Below are 7,980 nucleotides of genomic sequence, written 5' to 3' on the forward strand. Positions count from 1 at the left end.
AAGTTTTGAGCTTCCACTGTGATGTTCATGTACACATCGTTTCCCCAGGAGCTTCACAGCCATGCTTGCACTGGCAGCCAGGTGATGCTGTCGGGGAGGAAGGGGACACAAAAATTGGCTTCTGGCTTGGGAGAGATGGGAAGGCAGGCAGGAGCTCCCCTCACTGCTGGCTCACTGCTGGCTTGGCTAGCCCTGAAGGAAGGCAAGGGACACGTCTTGCTGGCTTGACCAGCTGGAGTTCATGACCTCCTTACCTCCTACAAGGCCCTGCAGGTAACCGTAAAATATTCCTGTTGGCAGTGGGAGTCCCAAGAGTTCTCTGAGGCTGATGCTCTTCAGTACAATGCACAATTTCTGTTTTCCCCCCTATGGCAGCTGATTTGTCAGCAGCATGGAGATGGGGATGCACCCCGTGATGACAGAGCAGGTGTTTCCTGCTCCTCATGCAAGACACAGCCTTCCCATAAAGCGGCTCACAGTCACTGTTGCCCCCAGCACTGTCTCACCAGCAGCCCCACGCACAGAGCAATGCAAGCTGCTCAGATAGCACTTCACCATGAGATTAGTTCAAGGAAAAAAAAAAAAAAGAAATAGGTCTTTTGGGTGGTCTTTTACCCATATCTGCAATCTGCACACATTTCTTCAGCTGCTTTGTTCTTTTAATGACGATCCAGGAGTAGGCAAAGGAAATCCCTGAGACGAGCTAATGGACACTCCTCCTACCCTGGTCTCCAAATCAGCAATTCAGATTGGCAGCGCCTCTCATCAGAATTGTTAATTCTCCACCGTTCGACAGCCTCCCGTAACTCCCGGGCTCACCAGGTGGAGAAGAATCACACAGACTCCATTTAAATACTGCTTCTATTTCTGACGTGCTTTCAATTACCTTCGAAAGTAACCGGATCCCTCACATCCCCTCGCCCTCCTCTGTGCTGATAACTGCCTTCGGCAGCAGAACACCTTTCCCACGGGGAGGCCCACGAAGGCAGCTCCAGGAGAGGAGCAGCTGGTGCAAGATCCAGCTGTGCTCAAAGCCTTGGCAGCCACAGGGATGGGAACGAAGCCCAGACATCCAAGGCCAAATGCCAACCTGTTGCCACCACAGGGCCACCCCAGCATGTGCAGGTGGAGAAAACCACTCGTGTCCTTCCTTTTGGCTCTTCTGAGCCTGGGGCTGCAGCTGCAACGGGAAGAGCTGGAGTGCAAAGGTTCCCTGGCAGTGAGCAGTGCTCACCCTCTCACCTGCGGCTACAGAGTCCCTGGAAAGTGGCCCAGCAAGGCAAAGCCGTTTCCCTGCAAAACATTTTCACATGTCCAGTGCCCCTTCTGGAGAGGAACTCAGGACATCTGCTATTTTAACCCTGATTAGAGTCAGATTTTTTCTTTACCTACGACAAATATCTGTCCTCCATTTCTAGACCATTGTCATTCAGTTTCAAAGCAGTGTAGGTGATGAGGGAATCTGGCCGCTTTCATACCTGGGCACCAGTTAATTATGAGGCATTCAGACAAGCCTGTAACCTTAGGCAAGGTGAGTTAGGAGTGGGAGGCTCAGCTATGGCACTGCTGCCATCTCCTGATTTTACATTCATACCTAAGCCTGTCCATCAAAACAGGGCACCCTGCTTCCACCCCCGGTTTTCCTGCTTCAGGAGGTGAGTCGAGATACGGTATCAGTGAGTATTCACTGGCTAACCTCACTGTTTCAGACTTCAGCTTCCAGAAATTACTGGTTTGTACAATATTTCCCCCCTGTTTGTTTATGATTCCCCGCCTCAGGTTATCATGTACAGGAACATGTCTGCAGAGCACACGGAGTCCTGGGTTTGGTACGGACATCTGCATCCAAACAACTTGGCAGACCACAGTAAAAGGAGAGAAAGCACTTCAGACAGGCTTTTGCACAAGGCCATGTACCAGCTTAGTGTGAAAAGGCACAAATCTGCTTGTCTCCAGCCTACAGTGCTGTCTTTTGCTCGCAAGGGTCCTTTAAAATCACTTCAGGGTACAATAAACAAAGTGTAGTATCTTATGAGTCTCCATTTGCACTGTGAGTGGGGGTAAAGTGCTGCAAGACCTAAGACATGGCATTTTATGTAGTTGGTAAAAGAACAAAGATACCTTTGACAGCAAATTGAAACCTTTTGATGAAAAATCCTCTCAGAAAATTGGTGTTTTCTGCCTGTCTGCATTTCACAGAAAATAATTTTATTCCTAATGTTTCCTTTCTATCAGTTTGGAAATCCAAAAACCCTCTGGCTGAAGATCTTAAAAAAAAATGGGTGGGGAGGGATTCAGACAAAAATATTTCATTTGCCATTTTTGAGTGAAAAGTCAACAGCTTCTACAGCACGTCTGCCACATGATCTTGCAGGCAGATTTGAGGTTCTCCATGAGATGCACAAACAGAGCTGACATTATGGAGATCAGCACCAGTGTTTTCTCCTTCATGAGGCTTTTCTTTGTACAATGTTGTGGATTACAGTTTAAAATGAAGTCTGTGCTGGAAAAAAAAAATCCCCATCCCAAAATCCACAGGAACAAGGTTTTTAATCAAACCACAAAGCAAAAGAGTGGTTTAGGCAGAAATGTGAAAGGCTAGATACACTTAGGGAGTGAGCATTACCTTGTAGGCATTTATAAGAGCAGTAGGAGTGTGATCACACAATTCCCATCTCTCCTCCCGTAACTGAAATCCATCCCAAGGAATTCCCACTCCGTGGTGAGCTGGGTGGTCAGGCTGCTCCCCACCATCCCCACCACACACAGAGCACAGCAGCCTTCGTAGGGTGCAAGAAGCAGCATCCAAGTAGTCCTGTAACCATGACAACATTCAGGATCAAAAATACACACATTTCAACTCCTTGTAGTAAAAAGGAAATATCAATAAAGGATGGAAGCCACTTTCTGCACATTTCCATGCTCCTCACAAGAAAGTCTCTGGGAATATCCTGGCTCTTTGGTATATGAAAATAAAGGAGGCAGAGTCCACATCCACTACTGACTGCTTCAAGATTGGTTATTCCTCTACTCTTTTTTTCTAGTTTAAATAAGGTATATGAATTTCTTTAGCTCCTTTATATTTTAATGTTCATCTTAAAGCCTCAGATAAAAAAAGGAAAGTGGAAAAAACAACCTTTCTTTGCACCCCCTGCTTCCTACTAAAGTGAAACACTCTGTGTGAGGAGTGACAGTCATTTTCCTGAGCACACAATGCCTGTGATTTGAATGTCAGCCCTGCAAGCATGATTCCATGTGGGGATTCACTTTTTACATTCCCCAGCTGCAAAAGAAGTTGTTCAGTTCCATCGGTTTGCCATGCTGATGCTAATAAACCCCTCCGAGTCGCTATGGCAACAAGGGTAATTAGAAATGGGCTAATGTTGGGGTTGATCCTTTCAAATTTCCCTAGTCTAGGCTGCAATGAGGTGGTTAAAGGGTTAAAGGACTCAGAACTCCCCAATTTAAGAGAAAATATGAAAGAGAAGGGTCAGCTTCCTTGTGAAATAGGACCTGAACCTTTGAGCCCTTACACCGCATGTGCTTGCATGGACTCCAGCTGGTTTGGAGAAACATGCAAGAGTGCCAGAAGAGAGCTCTGCAGCTTGGGAGGAGATTCCAGCTCAGTTATCTGAGCAGAGCCATAGCACAGCCAATAGCTCCGGGACGCCCAGCATCAGCTTCATTTGAAAGGTCTACAAATCACTCCGGAATAAAAACATCCTTTCTCTCCTGCTACCCATTCTCATAACAGTGAAAAGGATTCTCACTGGGCAACTCCCCAGAGAAAATACTTCTAAGAGGGGGAAAAAAGGCACAGGACTTCACTCAAATGCCTGTCAGCCTGGGAGGGGCTTTCAAAGAGCTTTGTTAGAGGGTCTTGTCGGGTGCTCCTGCTCTGTCTTTAACAACAGCAGGAGCATCACATCACACTTAAGGAGACGGCAGAGTTATCAGGGCCTGTCATCATCATTGCAGGCTCTGCATTAGTCAGGATCAGGAGAGCAGACAAGGATGAAATGGGTAGAGAACAGAGAGCTAATCACGCTAAAGATGCCTTTAATGAACTTGTCCTGAGGGAGGCTGACACAAAGTGAAAAGATTGGGAAAAAATGTTTGACCAGCCAATCTGTTCTGCAGGTCTCTGCAGGTCTGATCCTTCTGCTGGGCTTTGCCAAGACTAGCACTGTGCCTCCAGCTTTGTGCAGGACCATGGCGTGACCGTGGGCAGGACCTGGTGCTCACGTTGCCAAGTCACAAAACATTAAGAGTTTTTGTCAGCATTGCATAAGGATGCTGCAAAAGATAAATTCAGAAGTGGTGGTGGCTGGAGCTAAATAAATAGAGACTTTGCACCTATTACTCCTGTTCTTGTCAGGCTCTTAGACAAGATTCAAATTGTAGTACTGCCAGTTCTGTATTACTCTTTTGAAAAACTACAAAATGTGCTAAGGTCTGATTTCCTTTTAAAACATATTTTGAAGAAGGAAAACAGTGAAATTACAGCTCATGTTTCTTATGAAGGTACTGAAACTTTAGGTAAGAAGAAGAAAATGCATAGTTTTTAAGAGTTTCTTTCGAAAGGCGGAGATTGTTGTTTTATAACAGAACCTCTTTCTTCACAAGCAGAGCTATTATTGCTATAAATGCCAGCAGAATTTCAGAGGAATGGTAGCAAATGCATCAAAATATACATTTAAGTCCCATTCTACCTCCCAACAGGGTCCATGCCAGCTTTGCACCTGATGGGAGAAGTTGCAAGTTGTTTTGGTGCATGCTGCAGGGATATGCATGCCTACACTCTTCACACAGGGGTGCTGCATCTGAAGTGGTTCTTCTACATTTTGTTCAATAAATTCATCTTTTCTGACCAAAGAGAGAAACTATCATGAGAGAGTTCCAGCATGCTAAAACTGGAGTGAAGAGATGGCTATTCCATAGTTTAGGCAGAAATCAACAAGCTCATTTCCAAACTAAAATTCCAAATAAAATTTGCAGTGCAGCCACTGAGTTGGGCTCAGGCATGAGAGGACAACTGATCACAGCCAGTCAAGCAAACACATCTGAAGGTGCCACCAGCCCTCAGCCAGATCATGGTCATGGACTTAATCTGTTGCGATGTGGAATAAGACGGATTCACACACACCACTGCTGAAGAAGGGCTAGAAGTGAGCAGCCAGTCATTGTTTTTAGCTGAGCTGAAGGCACTGCACCTTCTTGAAGTGCTCCAACCTCAGTGCTTGACAGCACAAACATCTGCTAAGAGAGCTGGAACTTTACTTTTTCTTATGCTGCTCCATAGCACCTCAGTCAGGTCACTTTTCTTCTTTCCTTTCCCACTCTTCATCATTTTACAGTGAGATAGGAGTAGTAGCCATCTCCTACAAAGTGCTTCACAAACCCTAGCAACTTGGGGCCTCTAGGTGCTACTGTAATACAAATAATAAATAAAGGACCTAAGTTTCTTGGTGACACAGAAGCTTCAAACAGTGAGTTGAACCTGATTTCCCCCATTACAGAAATGTATTGCTTGAAATACAGCTCTGTCCTCCTTCTCCAGCAGTTTTCCAGTGCACTTCCAGGCAGAGGGAGAAGCCAGGCAGGCAAGACCACTCCCACCCATGAGTGAGCAGCAAGATGTGCACTGCTGCAGCTGGCAAACACCAAGAGAAATGATCAAAAATCCAATGTCCCAAGCTATGCCTGTTACTGGATATCCTTTAGGGCTTATTGTTCTAGCCAGCCCTGCTGTGACTGGATCTTTAGGATGTTAGATTCTCGTTGAGATGTGACAGAATCTGTAGGAATTGTGAAACCTTCAAGCTGCAGCTCAGGTCTGACAGGAACCTTTGGCCTCTTCAGGCTTCCTACACACTTGCTGAAGCTGTGCAGGTCAGTGTGGAGTGGGATTTGTGCTGGACCTTTGAACTGCTGGTTCTTGCCTTGGTGAACCCCAGAGAGAATCTGCTGAGTGTGGGTGAACGCTGAACACAGGAGCAGAGCAGCAAACCTGAGGTTTGGCTCCTGAATAGGAAATTCCTGAGCTCAAGCACTGCCTTAGCTTGTGGTTCCTCCTCCATCTCCCCAGTTTGTATCCAGGCAGGAAGAGAGGCTTCTGTACCACCTTTTGCAGACCACTCAGGTGGCTAAATCAGGGAATCAATTCCTTTCCACTGCCCAGAAAAAACAAAGAGCAAATCAAAGCTGTGGTCCAGACTGCCATAGCTGAAGTATGATGCACAGTCTCAGGAAATGCAAATATGTCTTTCCCTGCATAAAGAAAATTACAGGCAGACTCAACGCCTCGAGGATTTCTAAAGGCAGGGCTCTGGCTGCAGGCAGCAGCCCTGGCTCTTTTCTGCATCCAAGATGAACAGGAGGGTAACAAAAAATTCTCCTCCTTCTGGCCCTGCAGCATTCAAAGGTGGTGAGGAATGCAGAGCAGCTTGGATATGGCGCAGCCTCAAGCACACTCCTGCCCTGCTGGGACAAACATAGGCCACAGAAGGGACAACTGCTACCACCAAGTGCTAGTTTGAGTCAGGGGGCACTTCCCCAATAAAATAACCTCAAGATATCCACTTTGTGCAGAATGAAGTGTGAAGAAAAACATAAAAAATTATTTTACTATTAACAGTCTTAGCCTATTTTCAGGCTTAGGGGAAACTCCACCTCTGTAGTTACCTGTGACTCAAGGCTTAAGAAAAATTTATCGTAATCACATTTTAAAATAGCCCTTCATTTTCTGCTCCTCTCAACAGGCTACTTTGTTTCCTTCCTGGCAGGTATAGTTCGCACATGAAATGGAAAGCAGAATTGCTTAAAAAAAAAAAAAAAAAAAAAGAAAAGAGTTGCCAGCCCTAAGCCACAGCACTCTGCCCACTCAGGAGCAGTGTGCCCCTGACTGGCTGTGCTCTCCCAGGGCGTCCTTCAGCTCGTGTGCCACCTGATGAGCGTGAGAGATTCATGCCCCCTGCTCAGAGACACAGTGAGCACAGAGAACCTCACTTAGAAATGGCAGCGTCTGCTCGTTCCTGCATTGTGTCTCCTCGCCTTTGATGGGCTCAGAAGAGGCTCAGGTGTCATGGGACAAAGGGCGGATACTGGGGACAAGCAGCAGAACCTAAAGAACTGGAGGATCTGGTTTATTATTTCTAAAGGAAACACCCCTAAGCCATGACTCCATCTCGGGCTGCCTCCAGAACATGGCCTTTCTCCTTCTGAGTCAGGTGGGAGGTCCTGGGGGCAGTTTTTCTGCCTGAAGTGCCTTCCACAGCACCTCAGAGCCTTGGGTGCTGTGGCCTGCAGAGCAAACCACATCCCAGGCATCAGCAAGGAACACATTTTCACCCAGCAGCTCCTGCACTACACCACAGCACCTGGCACTAGAATTGATCTTTGGAAAGGCACCCAGTATTTACCAAGAGATTACTGGTGATGCAAACTGATTTGCTGTATGTCTGTGCTTACACCAGGCCTAAAGATATCAATATTCAGCCACATGAGCTTCAGGAGCCAACTCTGGCAGTGAAGACAAGAAATAAATGTCAGGCTCTTCCACCTCAGCCCAACTGCAAGGGACATGGGAATACTGGCACACAGAAGCTTGTTTTCAGCAAGCCAGGGCACAAATGACTGAAAAAGACTTTGACACACTGCTTTCCTAATGCTTTTGGTCGGTCATGTTTTAAAAACTTGGCTCAGGGCTCCAGGCTCTCTGTCTGCCACTGGAATCAACAATTATAATCTCTCATGAGTCTGTTGCTATTAAAGATTAAAAAGGTTGATTTTGAAATCTATGGATTTTTTAAGGGAACTGTGAGCAGAGACTGTGCTGGAGTTCCAGGTTGTTGCTGCCTCAGCTCTGTGCTGGATTTAGTGGTTGTTTCCTGCCCTGTCCAGTGCCCAGTGAGACACAGGAACAGAGACATTGCAGAGCCTGGCCCTTCCTGCTGAGCTGCACTTGGCCCTGCCCTTTCC

This window comes from Corvus moneduloides, chromosome 15 (genome assembly GCF_009650955.1).
Source record: "Corvus moneduloides isolate bCorMon1 chromosome 15, bCorMon1.pri, whole genome shotgun sequence".
In the NCBI taxonomy this organism is placed as follows: Eukaryota; Metazoa; Chordata; class Aves; order Passeriformes; family Corvidae; genus Corvus; species Corvus moneduloides.